The sequence below is a fragment of the Capra hircus genome, chromosome 6, assembly GCF_001704415.2.
Source record: "Capra hircus breed San Clemente chromosome 6, ASM170441v1, whole genome shotgun sequence".
Classification (NCBI taxonomy): domain Eukaryota; kingdom Metazoa; phylum Chordata; class Mammalia; order Artiodactyla; family Bovidae; genus Capra; species Capra hircus.
Window position 1 is genome coordinate 116,580,640 of NC_030813.1, and position 17,604 is coordinate 116,598,243.

A 17,604-nucleotide genomic window follows, 5' to 3' on the forward strand; every position below is an offset into this window, starting at 1 on the left:
ACCTGTGGTCTTTCGAAGGTTCCCTGGCACACCCTTCTCTGCCCCCGTCCCTGGGTCCCCTGAGAGCAGCGTGGCGTTTTTTCCCCCTCTACATAATCCATACCCGAGCTTGGGCTGAGCCCAGGGAAGACACTCACAAGCTGGTATAATCAGAATTACAAGTGTAGCCAGCTCACACCTCCTCCGCTGCAGAGAGAAGGTCAAGGCTGGCTACCCCCACCCCACAGGTGTGTTCTGGAGACTGGGGGATGCAGTACAGGGGGCTCGGAGACATTCCTGTCTGTGGCACACCTAATAGGCTATGAAACTGAAACAGTTTCAGTCGCTCTGCGGCTGCTAAGTCGCTTCAGTCGTATCTGACTCTGAGACCCCACAGACGGCAGCCCACCAGGCTCCGCCCTCAGACCTGTCCAACTCTTTACTACCCCATGGACTGTGGCCCACCAGACTCCTCTGTCCATGGGATTCTCCAGGCAAGAATGCTGGAGTAGGTTGCCATTTCCTTCTCCAGGGGATCTTCCCAATGCAAGGATCGAACCTGGGTCTCCCACATTGCAGGCAGATGCTTTACCGTCTGAGCCACTATAGCACAGTGTAAACACAACTTTTCTATGTGCTGCGAAACCAAAACATTCATATTACTCATTTTATTATGACATTTCCTTTATTGAGGTGGTTTATGACCAGTTCAGTTCAGTTCAGTCTCTCAGTCGTGTCCAACTCTTTGCAACTCCATGAATCGCAGCACGCCAGGCCTCCCTGTCCATCACCAACTCCCAGAGTTTACCCAAACTCATGTCCATTGAGTTGCTGATGCCATCCAACCATCTCATCCTCTGCCGTCCCCTTCTCCTCCTGCCCCCAATCCCTCCTCAGCATCAGAGTCTTTTCCAATGAGTCAACTCTTCGCATGAGGTGGCCAAAGTACTGGAGTTTCAGCTTTAGCATCATTCCTTCCAAAGAACACCCAGGACTGATCTCCTTTAGGATGGACTGGTTGGATCTCCTTGCAGTCCAAGGCACTCTCAAGAGTCTTCTCCAACACCACAGTTCAAAAGCATCAATTCTTCGGTGCTCTGCCTTCTTCACAGTCCAACTCTCACATCCATACATGACCACTGGAAAAACCATAGCCTTGACTAGACGGACCTTTGTTGGCAAAGTAATGTCTCTGCTTTTGAATATACTATCTAGGTTGGTCATAAGTTTCCTTCGAAGGAGTAAGCATCTTTTAATTTCATGGCTGCAGTCTGCAGTGATTTTGGAGCCCAGAAAAATAAAGTCTGACACTGTTTCCACTGTTTCCCCATCTATTTCCCATGAAATGATGGGACCGGATGCCATGATCTTTGTTTTCTGAATGTTGAGCTTTAAGCCAACTTTTTCACTCTCCTCTTTCACTTTCATCAAGAGGCTCTTTAGTTCCTCTTCACTTTCTGCCATAAGGGTGGTGTCATGTGCATATCTGAGGTTATTGATATTTCTGCCGGCAATCTTGATTCCAGCTTGTGTTTCTTCCAGTCCAGCGTTTCTCATGATGTACTCTGCATAGAAGTTAAATAAGCAGGGTGACAATATACAGCCTTGACGTACCCCTTTTCCTATTTGGAACCAGTCTGTTGTTCTATGTGCACTTCTAACTGTTGCTTCCTGACCTGCATCTAGGTTTCTCAAGAGGCAGGTCAGGTGGTCTGGTATTCCCATCTCTTTCAGAATTTTCCAGTTTATTGTGATCCACACAGTCAAAGGCTTTGGCATCGTCAATAAAGCAGAAATAGATGTTTTTCTGGAACTCTCTTGCTTTTTCGATGATCCAGTGGATGTTGGCAATTTGATCTCTGGTTCCTCTGCCTTTTCTAAAACCAGCTTGAACATCTGGAAGTTCACGGTTCCCGTATTGCTGAAGCCTGGCTTGGAGATTGTTGAGCATTACTTTACTAGCGTGTGTGATGAGTTCAGTTGTGCAGTAGTTTGAGCATTCTTTGGCATTGCCTTTCTTTGGGATTGGAATGAAAGCTGAGCTTTTCCAGTCCTCTGGCCACTGCTGAGTCTTCCAAATTTGCTGGCATATTGAGTGCACTTTAGTGTGTGAATGCTACACACTTTCATAGCATCGTCTTCCAGGGTTTGAAATCGCTCAGCTGGGACCCCGTGCCCTCCTCTGGCTCATCGCTCAGCTGGGACTCCGTCCCCTCCAATGGCTTATCGCTCAGCTGGGACTCCGTCCCCTCCTCTGGCTCATCGCTCAGCTGGGACTCCGTGCCCTCCTCTGGCTTATCGCTCAGCTGGGCCCCGTGCCCTCCTCTGGCTGGGCTCCCAGTGGTGCTCCCTGTCTGGTCTGCGGCCAGGCCCAGGCTGTCTCCCACGTCTGCCTGCAGTGCTGTGAAGCGCTCCACGTGTGTGGGCTTCCCGTTCTATCCTCCTGACTCCGTTTCAGCAGGTTTCCTCTTATCAGTCTTCGCCACCTCCCCCTCTGCTCAGTGCCTCTCTGACAGCACGGCTGCTCAGGGGTCAGGGCTGTTGCTCCTCTTTTGCCCTTTCGCCCCTTGATGCCAGGAAGGCCCTTTCCTAGGTGCTGTGTCCCATGTCAGAGGGAAAGCGCACAGATTAGAAGCCTATTGTGTTACATTGTAGTGACAAGGATGGGGTGGGAAGGAGATCTCTCAGGTATTTCTCATCTAAAGCCTGTTTATTAGAGTAGTGAGTTCAGCAAGGGAACACTCAAAACTGCAGAAACCAAACGAGCACTTTGGGATGACTGCAGGGGAAGAAACATGGAGTAATTAAATAGTATCTTTACCTCAAAAGACTGGAGCTACTTGTTTTATCAAAAAATACAGCCTGTGGGTTACAAATACAAAGACTACGAATTTGCGTGAAAATCCTGAGTCAGTTTATAGTCTGGATGAGACAGACTTCTGTGAACTCTGAACTTTCTAAGAGGCCTGGTCTGGACATCTTGTGAAAGCTGTGCCATCGGATACCATCAGCTACAGCTCCAGGTGACCAGCTCAGGTCACCGAGAGTGTGCAGGCCTAGTCAGAACTAATGCTTTCTTTTATCCCAGAGTCTATTCCCTGGAGCTTGGTGGCACGAGGGTGGCTCAGCAGCCCCTGATAAGGGCTTTTCCAGTGAACCCGAAAAGCGTCCTTCTGGAGGTGTCTTTTCCAATAGAAGCAGCTTCCAGCTTGCAGTGCGGTATGTTTAAGGCCTTCCTCTCCTGAGACTGCAAAAATTGCTCTACTAGAGCCTGGTTATTTTTAGTAGAAGCAATTGGGTGTTTACAATGTTGAAGAGCATCCCATCTGCCAAGTCTCCAGTAAGCCATTAGGCAGTTCAAGAGGGGAGCAGCCGGAGCAGGTTTCCCTGGGTTGCATTTTGGGAGGGGAGACAGAGGAGGTAGGCACGCACTTTGTCAGTGTGATGAGGATTCTGGAAGGCTTCTATGGCATGGGTATGGAGAAGGTTAAAAAGGATCCCATGATTATGTAGAGGGTGGCTTAGAGCAGAAAGGCAGTGGCAAGAATGACTCTGAGGCAAGGGGGTGTCCTCGCGCCACAGGGTCCAGCTGTCAGCTGTAATACCTGATGGGCCGATGGCTGTCCCCATGTTTTGGGGTGAGGATCCCACAGACATTCCCTTCTCTCCCACATACAAAAAGGACAAACAAAGCTGGTAATTAGGATGCTCAGGGGAAGGTGGTCTCAATACGCTTTCCTTTCAGGTATCAAAAGCTGTGTCATCTTGATCCCTTAATTAGGCTTGCTTTGTCTTAATAAAGCATACAAGGGCAAAGCCATCAGAAATTTGGAACCCAATTTCAGTTGGAGCCAGCTTGCCCAGGAAAACCTTGCAACTGGCACTTAGTTTTAGGTTTGGGGGAGTTAAGGATGCCAGAAAGCCTCTCCAGATCTAAATGTCATCCTTTTTCTGAGATCAGGTGCCCTAAAAATCCATCCTGGGTTCAAGCAAAGCGCAATTCTTTTTGGAGACTTTCAGTTCAGTTCAGTTGCTCAGTCGCTCTTTGCACCCCCATGGACTGCAGCGCACCAGGCTTCCCTGTTCATCACCAACTCCAAGAGTTTTCTCAAACTCACGTCCATTGAGTCAGGGATGCCATCCAACCATCTAATCCTCTGCCGTCCCCTTCTCCTCCTGCCCTCAGTTTTTCCCACCACTGGGGTCTTTTCCAATGGGTCAGTTCTTCGCATCAGGTGGCCAAAGTATTGGAGCTTCAGCATCAGTCCTTCCAGTGAATATTCAGGACTGATTTCCTTTAGGATTTGACCTCCTTGCTGTCCAGGGGAACCTCAAGAGTCTTCTCCAGCACACAGTTCGAAAGCATCAGTGCTCCACGCTCAGCTTTCTCTACGGTCCAGCTCTCACATCCATACATGACCACTGGAGAAGCCATAGCTTTGACTAGACAGACCTTTGTCAGCAAAGTAATGTCTCTCGTTTTTAATATGCTGTCTAGGTTAGTCATAGCTTTCACTCTGAAAGTGAAAGGGAAGTTGCTCAGTCGTGTCCGCCTGTGTAACCCCATGGACTGTAGCCTATCAGGCTCCTCCGTCCATGGGATTTCCCAGGCAAGAGTGCTGGAGTGGATTGCCATTTCCTTCTCCAGGGGATCTTCCCGACCCACGGATCAAACCCGAGCCTCCCCGCATTGCAGGCAGATGCTTGACCATCTCAGCCAGCAGGGAAGCCCCGCTTTTACTTTCAGTTCAGTTCAGTTCAGTCGCTCAGTCGTGTCCAACTCTTTGTGACCCCATGAATCACAGCACGCCAGGCCTCCCTGTCCATCACCAACTCCCGGAGTTTACCCAAACTCATGTCCATCGAGTCGGTGATGCCATCCAGCCATCCCATCTTCTGTCATCCCCTTCTCCTCTTGCCCCCAGTCCGGTCTTTTCCAATGCATCAACTCTTCGCATGAGGTGGCCAAAGTATTGGAGTTTCAGCTTCAGCATCAGTCCTTCCAATGAACACCCAGGATTGATCTCCTTTAGGATGGACTGGTTGGATCTCCTTGCAGAGAGAGTCCAAGGCACTCTCAAGAGTCTTCTCCAACACCCCTTTAAAGCCAGAAGTTTTAGCAGGTGGAAGCCATCTTCCTACAAGGAGGTCTGAGAAGGTGAACATAGAAGCAAATTGTATATTATAATAAAGTAGAACCTGCAGAAAGCTTTATCTTTCAAAGCAACTTTTCAAGACTTATGAAAAGTAAGAAACCCTAGGGCCTTACTGTCCCTGCATATTGTCATCCTTTCCCCCTGAAAGCAACAAATACTGGCTAAACTTACCAACTGAAATGCCGAAAAGTCACTGCATAGATCAGTTGGAGTGAAAAGTTTGCTTCCACTGGGAATAGACGTCAGTAGTCTGTGAGGGTGGGGACGGGAACCACAGGGTATCAAGGGCAAACAATGCTGTTATTGATTGGAATTCCTGGACAAACTTTCATCGTTGCCCTTGTATTTTCTCTTAAAGTAGAAATATTGCAGGGACTAGTACATGGGTCATGAGACCTTGAGCCTTGAAATCTTCTATTATGGGCTTTATACCTTGAAGGACTTCTTATCTTACAGGGTAATGATTAATTCTGTTTGTTTTTTTTTTTGGGGGGGGGGTGTCTATTCAAATCTCAATGAGAAGTGCACTGTGGATTTTGCCAATATCAGTTGGAGATTTTGCCCATAAGGAGGTTGGTAGCTGACCCAATAGGGATCAGTGATCAGTGTTTCCAGATAGAAGATGTCAAAGGGTCATTTAATCCACCTGGTTGGCTGTTTGGATGGCTATTGTCAGTTTCTAGAAATGCAGCATGATACTTTTCCAAGTCTCAGCCAAGAGACTTCCTTGGAGGTCCAGTGGCTGAGACTCTGCCTTCCAACACAAAGGGTACAGGTTTGATCCCTGGTCAGGGAAGGAAGACCCCATGTGTCACAGCTAGACCCAGTGCAGCCAAAAAAAAACCTCAGCCAAATAAATTAATAGGGACAGGGGAGCTGAGGAGAGAGGGGTGTGTCCCTCTCAGAGCGCCTGAGAGAAAGGGAAGAGGGCAGATGCAGGAACCTACTGATGCCTGGAGGAGACCACACATTGGGCCACTGATGCCACGTTGGGTCCTTTAGCACTTCCGGGCAGGGTCTGTTTTTCAGCAGGGGCCTGGGCACCTGGATACTCTGGTGTCACTCGGCTCACAGAGGCATTGCTCCCAGATCCGGAGAGTGGCTTTCCTGAGCTGGTTACCAGGGAGGGTGAGATGGGCCCCCGGAGCTCCTCAGAGCCCCCCATCCCTAGGAGGACGTTGGAAAGACTGGTGAAAGAGCTGAAGTTGCCTGAAATGCTTAAACTTATAACAGTCTTTTTTCAGTGTCCTGGTTCTTTGCAATTACAGCAGAAACTTAAATTTTGGGTGGGTTTAGCAGCCTTCATCTGCTGGCATGGAAGACTAAGAACTATAGCACTCTCTCCTCTTGGTGACTCTTCCAGGGTTCGAAGGCCTTCCCGGGTGGCGCTAGTGGTAAAAAGCCCGCCTGCCAACACAGGAGAAGTGAAAGATGCGGGTTCCGTCCGTGGGTCCGGAAGATCCCCTGGGGGAGGAAATGGCAACCCATTCCAGTATTCTTGCCTGGAGAATCTCATGGACAGAGGAGCCTGGTGGGTTATAGTCCTCAGGGTCGCAAATAGTCGGACACGACGGAAGCGACTCAACACATACACACTAGGGTTTGAGAGAGCTGATTTGCCAAATAAACTGAATATGGAGTGGGCTTAGTTTCACATTCCATCCTTTTCCTCCTTACTGTACCCTGCAGCATGTGGGATCTTAATTTCTGACCAGGGATCGAACCCGTGCCCCAGCAGTGGAAGGGTAGAGTCCTAACCACTGGACCACCAGGGAATTCCCTATCCTGGTCTCTTTTACTACAAGATCTCAGCTCCTGGAGTTAGTTAAAGGTGGCCTTAGTGGACTTGACAGCTGAAGGAGGACCAGAATTTTCTTTAAAAGTAATCTGAAATTGATTAGAATAGGCATGGATCGGTTCCTCAGGTTTTTTTGTGTTCAAGCCTGAGTTTTGTTCTGAGTTAGAAATAGTTACTGCGATTGCTGGTGGAATCTCCCAGCAAAGGTTCCAGCCTCTTGCCAGGAGTTAGGGGTTTGCTCTTTTACATCCCCTCTAGGGTGTTTCCTTATGGCTAATTTCATCTGTTGTTTGAGCTTCACCAAAAAGCATGTAGACTACCTGATACAGATCTGAGAAACGAGGTTGATAGGTTTGAATAAGCATGTTAAAATCTTCCTCAAGAGCTTCCCTGGTGGCTGAGTGGTAACGAATCCCCCTGCCAAGCAGGAGGCATGGGTTTGATCTGTGTCCAGGAAGATCTCACATGCCTGGGAGCAACTGAGCCCGTGCATCACAACTCTGGGGCTCCCCTGGGGGCTCAGACAGGAAAGACTCCACCTGCAATGCAGGAGACCCGGGTTTGATCCCTGGGTCAGGAAGGTCCCCTGGAGAAGGAAATGGCAACCCACTCCAGTATTCTTGCCTGGAGAATTCCATGGGCAGAGGAGCCTGGCGGGCTGCAGTCCATGGGGTCGCAAAGAGTCGGACACGACTGAGCGACTAAGACTTTCTGCCGGGGTCCAGCCCCGGTGGATCCAGGGAATTTGAAGGTGGGGACGGCGTCGGTGTCTTTGGAGATAACTTACTTAATTACAGATAGAGAGGGATTAGAAGATTAGCAGAGAAAAAGACGCTGAATAACTTGGTTCACATGGATTACCAATCGCCACCTATGCAGGCCGCAGGCGTCTTCCCATTCTCCCAAAGGAGAGGAGGCACTGAGGCCCCCCAGGTCTGATCTTAGAAGCCCAGGCAAAATTAATAGGCTTGGTGGGTACCCATGCACCAGATGGGAATTTGGCCAGAAGATAGTAGGAGAGAAAAAGGGGCTGAATAACTTGGTTTACGTGGGATACCAATAAAATTCCAAGGCAAGGAATTTGCACCATCTACGTTGGGCCACCGGTGCCATTTGGATATCGGAAGGTGCCCCTCCTTGGGCTCCTTCTCGAGTGGGCTTGAATACCCCGGGGCAAGTAAGTAGACTTGGAGGGCACCCACACTCCAGATGGGAATTCAGCCAGAGAAACAGGGAGCAGAAAAGAACGACATGAGGGAATCAGTCTTTCAGGAAATGGATCCGATTTCTTTATTTTGGGGTTTGCTTACATACCTTTTGTTACACATAGGGATGAATACAGAGCCATGCGGGGGTCAGCAGTCCTGACCTTTATCAAAATCAGGTGCTTCACATTAAATGTATAAAAAAGGTCTTAGGGATATTACATCATCTTCTAGCCATGAGTGAGACCTGCTGACATTTTATGATCCTTTCTTTCTGATACCCAAAAAACTTATTTCTTCCAAAGGTGTTCTTTCTTAAACCAGGCACCACCCTCCAAATAAAGTTACATTCCTATAGGGTGAGGGTGTAGTGAGTTACAATCAAGAAAGGAATTTATTTAACCCAAGGTTAACATGATTAATCTTAAAGGTTAATGCTTATTTCTCCTATATGCTTAAAGGTTAATACTTACTTCTTCCTATATGCTAGTTATATTCATTATAAGGGTAGGGAACATGGAGATTTAGCAGCAAACATCAGCCCAACAAATGAAAATCCTTTCACCAATGCTCCCCTTAAGATCTATTTAGTCTTAAGATAGTGATAAAGTTACATTTTTACATAGCAAGGACACAGTGATTTATAACAAAGTACAGTGATCTATTACAAAAGAGAAAATCCATTAACTCAAAAAGTCTAGTATTGCTAACATCAAAAACTACTATATTTCCTTTACTATATTCCAAATACATTGATTAATATATTCCCAGGTGCCTAAGGATATGGAGGCCTGGCGGCAATCATTGACTCAACAAGAAGAAAAAGCCCTATGCTAATGAAGACTCTCCAAATACTCCAAAACTCTCTGTGCTGTTTATGGTTGAGAGGTAGTAAACAATCATGTGGCAGGAGTATGGATAATCCTGTCACACAAGCTAGTCTGTCAGCAGAGAGGTTTGACCTGAGACATCCTTATCCCACCCAGAGCAGGGAATTAGCAGCAATTATTGACACAACAAATGAAAAACCCTTCACTAATATAATTCCTAACCAACCCACTATACTAATAATTTCTAACTCCCCAAAAGAATTTGCCTTTAGTAAGTCTAAAACATCTCAGTGCCTCTCAGATTGGGAGGCTGTAAACAATCACATGTGGCTGGATGAACCTATACAGGTGGGCTAGATAACCTTCAGAGGAGTCCGTAAGCTGAAACACTCTTGTCACGCCCAGGAATTTTTATTGCCTTGGAGCTGCACGTTTACTCCTTCTCCGAGAGAAACGGTTATGGGGGAGAGCCCCCCGTAAAGTCAGAGGTGTAGGTGAGAGCATAAAACAGACTCTGGTTTGGGGGTAGATGCTCCGGAACAGGGGGTTTCCTGAGGCTTGATCATGCCTTTGCATATCCCAAGCCTCCTTCCTCATGACCTTTGCCATGGGCGGAGCGCCTCACGCTAGCCCCAGGCAACTTTTCACAACTATTAAGCCTGTGCTCTAGAGCCTGGGAGCTGCCACTACTCACCTGGAGCCCGTGCTCCCCAACAAGAGAAGCTATCACAGTGAGAAACCCATGGACCTCACCTAGAAAAGCAGCTCTGAGCACAGCAAGGAAGACCAGCACAGCCTAAAATGTCTTCTCTGGTGGCTCAGAGGTTAAAGCATCTGCCTGGAATGCAGGAGACCCGGGTTCAATCCCTGGATCGGGAAGATCCCCTGGAGAAGGCAATGGAAACCCACTCCAGTACTCTTGCCTGGAGAATCCCATCGAGGGAGGAGCCTGGTAGTCTACAGTCCATGGGGTCGCAAAGAGTCGGACATGACTGAGCGACTTTACTTACTTACTTCACTTAAGTATTTAAAAGAAATCTTCAGCACAGGAGGAGGGAGTGGATGAGATGTATGGAGAGAGTAACATGGAAATTTACAATACCATATGTAAAACAGATAGCTGATGGGAATTTGCTGTATGACTCAGGGAACTCAAACAGGGGCTCTGTGACAATCTAGAAGGGTGGGGTGGGGAAGGCAATGGGAGGGAGGCTCAGGAGGGAGGGGACATGGGCAGACCCCTGGCTGAGTCTTGTTGATGTTTGACAGAAAGCAACAACATTCTGTAAAGTGGCCAAAAAAAATCTCCAGCAAACCCAAGGGTCCTCAGTTACTCTCGTGTTTAGTCGCTCGGTCCGATTCTTCTTGCGATTCCATGGACTGCAGCACATCAGGCTACCCTGTCCTTCAGTATCTCTTGGAGTTTGCTCAGATTCATGTCCATTGAGTGAGTCAGTGATGCTATCTAACCATCTTATCCTCTGCCGCCCTATACTTTTGCCTTCAATCTTAGTTACTTTCAGAAATTCTTAACTATGACTTGCAATTCAGCCTTAGGCCAGAGGACATATGTAGTCTGGTGTTTAAGGCAGATCCTGTCAGGTTCAGAGGAGGAAGATACACAGGAGTGGAGTCTGAGGCAGAGGAATGTGAAAAGCCATCTTGTCTTTCTTTTATTCACAGGTAATTTAATTGTGGCATTTTATAGAAAGTCCATTTTAAGTTCTTGAGAATGCCTGGAAACCTCAAAATACCAGTCAAGTTAGGCATCCAATTCTGTGTGGACTCTTTCCGAACCATGGCAATCTGACACAGTTTTAAGAGAGTTAAGTTTGGGGAGCTGGAAAGTTCTTCATAACAGCAATGATGTGTAACCAAGCACATCATACTGGGCCTTCCAGGGACACACCCGCCCTCGCCTTCTCCACCCGCCTCCTGTTTGTAGAAGAAAGAACTGTAGTCTCCTAGGCCTTCCCCCAACCCCATCCCAAAGAACAGATGTAATCACAGAAGTGGGAAAACAGAGAGAGGAAAACAGTCAAGCAAAACAAAATAGTAATAGTTTAGCCATTCTAGTCAAAGACCTTGAGTTCCTTCTCAAACACTATAGATAACGTCCTGAGCCGTGTCCTCTGGGCGGTTTTGCAGATACTGAAACCCAGCCGGTGGAAGAAGTAACTAACCTGTGTGCTGCCCACAAACAGAGCCCGGAGAGGCAGAAACCAGAAGGGGGATGATGTTGACCCTCGATGACCTCACGACCAACCAATCAGAGCCGTGTGCACCAGTTTATGACACAACCCGCCTCCCTCAGTCTTCAAAAATCTCCTGACCTTATTACTGACTGAAGAATTTCACTACTTTTTAAATAGCACTGAGGCTCGTACCTCCACGTCAGTCTCACGGGGGTGAAGGATTTCCTGTGTGATTTGATGGCACGAGCGTTAGTTTTGTTCTGATCAGTGGGCTTAGGAATAGTTACTGTGATTGTTTGTGGAATCTCCCAGCAAAGGTTCCAGCCTCTTGCCAGAAGTTAGGGGTTTGTTCTTTTAAATCCCCTCTAGGGTGTTTCCTTTGGGCTAATTTCACCTAATGTTTGAGCTTCACCAAAAAGCACATAGACTATCTGATACAGATCTGAGAAACCAGGTTAGTAGGTTTGAATAAGCATGTTAAAATCTTCCTCAGGGGTTTCCCTGGTGGCTGAGTGGTAAAGAATCCCCCTGCCAATACAGGAGACACTGGTTCAATCCCCGGTCCAGGAAGATCCTACATCCCTCGGAGCAACTGAGCCCACACACCACAACTCTGGGGCTGCCCTGCTGGCTCAGACAGTGAAAAGGTGAGCGTGAAGCCGTGCAGCCGTGTCCGACTCTTTGGGATCCCATGGACTGTAGCCCACCAAGCTCCTCCGTCCATGAGGTTTTCCAAAGAGTGCTGGAGTGCGTCGCCATTTCCTTCTCCACAGACAGTGGAGAGTCCGCCTGCAATGCAGGAGACACCCCGGTCGAAGGATTCTTCTTCCCCTGGAGGAGGGTATGGCAGCCCACTCCAGTATCTTGCCTGGAGAATCCCATGGACAGAGGAGCCAGGCAGGCTACAGTCCATGGAGTCGAAAAGAGCTGGACGTGACTGAGCGAATAAGCACGCTGGGTTTCGCAGCCTCTCCCTACCCTCTTCCTCCTGCTGGTGGTAAAGTATTCTCACTTCCTCAGGATGAATCTCTTCCCTTGGGATCTGTGTGCATGCCCAGTGGTTTCCAGAGCTCCTTGGTGGATGGCATCACCAACTCGATGGACATGAGATGGTCGCAAAGAGTCAGACAGGACTGACTGAGCGACTGAACAGCAGTTCAGTTCAGCTCAGTCGTGTCCGACTCTGTGACCCCACGGACTGCGGCTCGCCAGGCCTCCCTGTCCATCACCAACTCCCAGAGCTTGCTCAAAAGAGTCAGTGATGCCATTCAACCATCTCACCACCCTTCTCCTGCTTTCAGTCTTTCCCAGCATCAGGGTTTTTCCAATGAGTCAGCTCTTCCCATCAGGTGGCCAAAGCATTGGAGTTTCAGCTTCACCATCAGTCCTTCCAATGAATATTCAGGACTGATTTCCCTTAGGATGGACTGCTTTGATCTCCTTGCTGTCCAAGGGACTCTCAAGAGTCTTCTCCAACACCACAGTTCAAAAGCGTCAATTCTTCAGTGCTCAGCTTTCTTTATGGGCCAGCTCTCACATCCATACATCAGCAGTGAAAGAAACCATAGCTTTGATTAGGTGGACCTTTGTCTGCAAAGTAATATCTCTGCTTTTTAACATGCTATCTAGGTTTGTCATAGCTTTTCTTCCAAGGAGCAAGTGTCTTTTAATTTCATAGCTGCAGTCACCATCTATGGTGATTTTAGAACCCAAGGAACTGAAGTCTGTCACTGTTTCCATTGTTTCCCCATCTATTTGCCATGTAGTGATGGGACCAGATGCCATGATCTTCGTTTTTTGAATGTTGAGCTTTAAGCCAACTTTTTCACTCTCCTCTTTCACTTTCATCAAGAGGCTCTTTAGTTCCTCTTTGCTTTCTGCCATAAGGGTGGTATCATCTGCATATCTGAGGTTATTGATATTTCTGCCGGCAATCTTGATTCCAGCTTGTGCTTCATCCAGCCCAGCATTTCACATGATGTACTCTACATATAAGTCAAATAAGCAGGGTGACAATATACAGCCTTGACGTACTCCTTTCCCAATTTGGAACCAGTCTGTTGTTCCATGTCTGGTTCTAACTGTTGCTTCTTGACCTGCATACAGATTTCTCAGGAGGCAGCTAAGGTGGTCTGGTATTCCCGTCTCTAAGAATTTTCCAGTCAGTTGTGATCCACACAGTCAAAGGCTTTGCATAGTCAATAAAGCAGAAATAGATGCTTTTCTGGAACTCTTGCTTTTTTGATGATCCAGCGGATGTTGGCAGTTTGATTTCTGGTTCCTCTGCCTTTTCTAAATCCTGCTTGAACATCTGCAAGTTCTCAGTTCATGTACTATTGAAGCCTGGCTTGGAGAATTTTGAGTGTTCCTTTACTAGCGTGTGAGGTGAGTGCAACTGTGCGGTAGTTTGAGCATTCTTTGGCATTGTATTTCTTTGGGATTGAATGAAAATTGACCTTTCCAGTCCTGTGGCCACTGCTGAGTTTTCCAAATTTGCTGGCATATTGAGCGCAGCACTGTCACAGCATCATCTTTCAGGACTTGAAGACGCTCAGGTGGAATTTCATCGCTGCTTTGTTCACAGTGATGCTTCCTGAGGCCCACTTGGCTTCGGACTCCAGGATGTCTGGCTCAAGGTGAGTGATCACGCCATCCTGGTTATCTGGGTCATGAAGATCTTTTTTGTACAGTTAATTCTTCTGTGTATTCTTGCCACCTCTTCTTAATATCTTCTGCTTCTGTTAGGTTCATACCATTTCTGTCCTTTATTGTGCTCATCTTTGCATGAAATGTTCCCCTGGTATCTCTAATTTTCTTGAAGAGATCTCTAGTCTTTCCTGTTCTATTGTTTTCCTCTATTTCTTTGCACTGATCACTGAGGAAGGCTTTCTTATTTCTCCCCGTTATTCTTTGGAGCTCTGCATTCAGATGGATATATCTTTCCTTTTTTCCCTTTTACTTCTCTTCTATTCACAGCCATTTGTAAGGCCTCCTCAGACAGCCATTTTGCTTTTTTGCATTTCTTTTTCTTGGGGATGGTCCTGATTACTGCCTCCTGTACAATGTCACGAACTTCCGTCCATGGTTCTTCAGGCACTGTGTCTATTAGGTCTAATTCCTTGAATCTATTTCTCACTTCCACTGTATAATTGTAAGGGATTTGATTTAGGTCATACCCGAATGGTCTAGTGGTTTTCCCTACTTTCTTCAATTTAAATCTGAATTTGGCAATAAGGAGTTCATGATCTGAGCCACAGTCAGCTCCTGGTCTTGTTTTTGCTGACTATGTAGAGCTTCTCCATCTTTGGCTTCAAAGAATATAATCAATCTGATTTCGGTGTTGACCGTCTGGTGATGTCCATGTGTAGAGTCTTCTCTTGTGTTGTTGGAAGAGGGTGTTTGCTATGACCAGTGCGTTCTCTTGGCAAAACTGTTAGCCACTCACTAGCATAGGAAATTACCCAGCCTATAAAAACTAACCCTGCCTCACTTCAGGACCTCACTGGCCCTCTGCGATGCCCCACAGTCTGTCTGTGGGGTGTGCGTCTCCCTGACTTGAATGAATCCACTTCTTACCCATCACTTTGTCTCTCACTGAATTCTTTCTGCGATGAGGCATCAGGAACCTGAGCTTCACTGGGTCCTGACACCAGGTTCTGTTGGTTGTGGCTGGGTTCTCATCCCGATCTGAGGTAAACGTTTCGCTCCTGGCTTCCACTCTCCCGCCATCAGCTCCAGAGAAGGGGGTCTAACAAGGCCACCTTCGCCTTGTCCGGCGGGTGGTTCCCAGGTAAGCAGGGGAAGGGAGGACGCGGAGATCGCCCGACGGCTGCCTGAGCAGCTGCGCGCCCCCTGAGAGGCAGGCAAGAGAGGAGATGCCGGCTGCGGAAGGGCCCAGGTCCCTTGCAGAAGGGCCCCGCGCAAGATGCCCCTGCGGAAGCGCAGGGTGAGGGGCGGTGGGAGCTGGCGGCGGCCGCTCCGCCCACATGCGGCCTGTGACCTGGCCCCTCACCCAGTCCCTCGCGGGGGGTACAGGCCCCGGGAGGGCCCTCGGGCCGCCCGCCCTCTGGACGCACCGCCGCCACGCCCGGGGCCCACCGGCCACGCACCTGGAGGAACAGTCTCTGACCAGGGGCCCACAGTTCGTTTCTTGACTTGAGTGATCAAAAATGCAAATTCTGTGGGACCCGTCTTTAGTTCCAGGTGAGCACGGGCGCCCCAGGGCAGAGCTCAGGGGCATCTGACAGCGACGCAGGGGTCCCGGCACAGCGGACGAGACCCTGGGCCCGGGCCTGCTTCCCGAGGCGCTCTCCCGGCCCAGGGCGGCCGGGGCGGCGGTGGCGGCCCGGCGCGGGCAGGGGCCCTCCCGTGAGAGCCCGCAAGGGGGCGGTGTGGGCTAGCGCTTCCAGGGCCGCAGGCGGCCGGCCGCAGCCTCGGGCAGAACCCAGAGCGCGTCGGAACAGCCCTGCCCACGTCCGGGGCAGCTCCCCACTCCTGGCTGCTGCCGGGCACACGGAATCCACCCTTGCTGGCCCCCAACCCCTCCTTACATCGCTCGCTACCTTGTTCATCTCCAAGGTCATCTCAGAGGCAGGGACGTCACCCTGCTTCCCCTTCCTGGGCACTTCCGTGCTGTGGTTGTAAAGTGGGGTCCAATCCAGAGTCTGCCGTGGCCCTAAGGAGGTGTCCCCACACCTCAGGCTCCCTCCCTGGGGTGGGCTCACAGGGGGTCTCTGGACTGGGGGACCCTCAGGAGCAGGGCGGCCCAGTGTCCATTTACAGGACACTGAGACCCCAGGTGTGTCCCAACCACCCACCCTCAGAGCCCAGAACACTGGGAACCCGGTCTGCCCTCCAGGCAGGATGTTGCTGGGTTTCTTGAGGGAATCTGATCATCTAGAGATCCTGCCAGGTCATCGTGTGCTAAACCTCACAGTGCAGGACCCCCCCCTCCTGCCTGAGCACTAGGCCAGTTCAGCCAGACCCAGACGTCGGAAGGACCCTTGGCTCGTGAAGATCAGGACAAACAAACAGGGAGGGGGGACTGGGAGGAAACAGAGATGGCTGGGAGAAGACAGCTTAGAAGAACTGGAACTGTTCACCTCAGATTGGGAATTGAACCCACGTGGCAGGGACTTGAACCTGGACAACACCCACAGAACCTGCTGTCAGGACCTAGTGAAGCTCAGGTTCTTGGTGTCTCATCACAGAAAGAATTCAGTGAGAGACAAAGTGATAGGTAAGAAGTGGATTTATTCAGATTCAGAGAGAAGCACGCTCCACAGACAGAGTGTGGGCCCTTGCTGAGGGCGAGACCGTGGAGCGTGGCCTGGTTAGTTTTTATCAGTTCAGCTCAGTCGCTCAGTCGCTCAGTCGTGTCCAGCTCTTTGCGACCCCGTGACTGCAGCACGCCAGGCCTCCCTGTCCATCACCATCTCCCGGAGCTTATTCAAACTCATGTCCATCGAGTTGGTGACGCCATCCAACCATCTCATCCTTGTCATCCCCCTCTCCTCCCGCCTTCAATCTTTCCCAGCATCAGGGTCTTTTCCAGGGAGTCAGCTCTTCACATCAGGTGACCAAAGTATTGGCGTTTCAGCTTCACCATCAGTCCTTCCAATGAATATTCAGGACTGATTTCCCTTAGGATGGACTGCTTTGATCTCCTTGCTGTCCAAGGGACTCTCAAGAGTCTTCTCCAACACCACAATTCAAAAGCATCAATTCTTTGGTGCTCAGCTTTCTTTATGGTCCAACTCTCACATCCATACATGACTACTGGAAAAACCATAGCTTTGACCATACCGACCTTTGTCAGCAAAGTAATATGTCTGCTTTTTAATATGCTATCTAGGTTGCTCATAGCTCTTCTTCCAAGGAGCAAGCATCTTTTAATTTCCTGGAAGCAGTCACCATCCGCAGTGATTTTGAAGCCCAAGAAAGTAAAGTCTGTCACTGTTTCCATTGTTTCCCCATCTATTTGTCATGAAATGATGGGACCAGATGCCATGACCTTAGTTTTTTGAATGTTGAGCTTTAAGTCAATTTTTCACTCTCCTCTTTCACCTTCATCAAGAGGCTCTTTAGTTCCTCTTTGCTTTCTGCCATAATGGTGGTGTCATCTGCGTATCTGAGGTTATTGATATTTCTCCCAGCAATCTTGATTCCAGCTTGCACTTCATCCATCTGGGCATTTCAAATGATGTACTCTGCATGTAAGTTAAATAAGCTGGGTGACAATATACAACCTTGATGTACTACTTTCCCAGTCTGGAACCAGTCTATTGTTCCATGTCCAGTTCTAACTGTTGCTCCTTGACCTGCATACAGATTTCTCAGGAGGTAGGTCAGGTGGTCTGGTATCCCCATCTCTTTAAGAATTTTCCAGTTTTTTGATCCACACAGTCAAAGGCTTTGGCGTAGTTTTTAGTTTTTATAGAC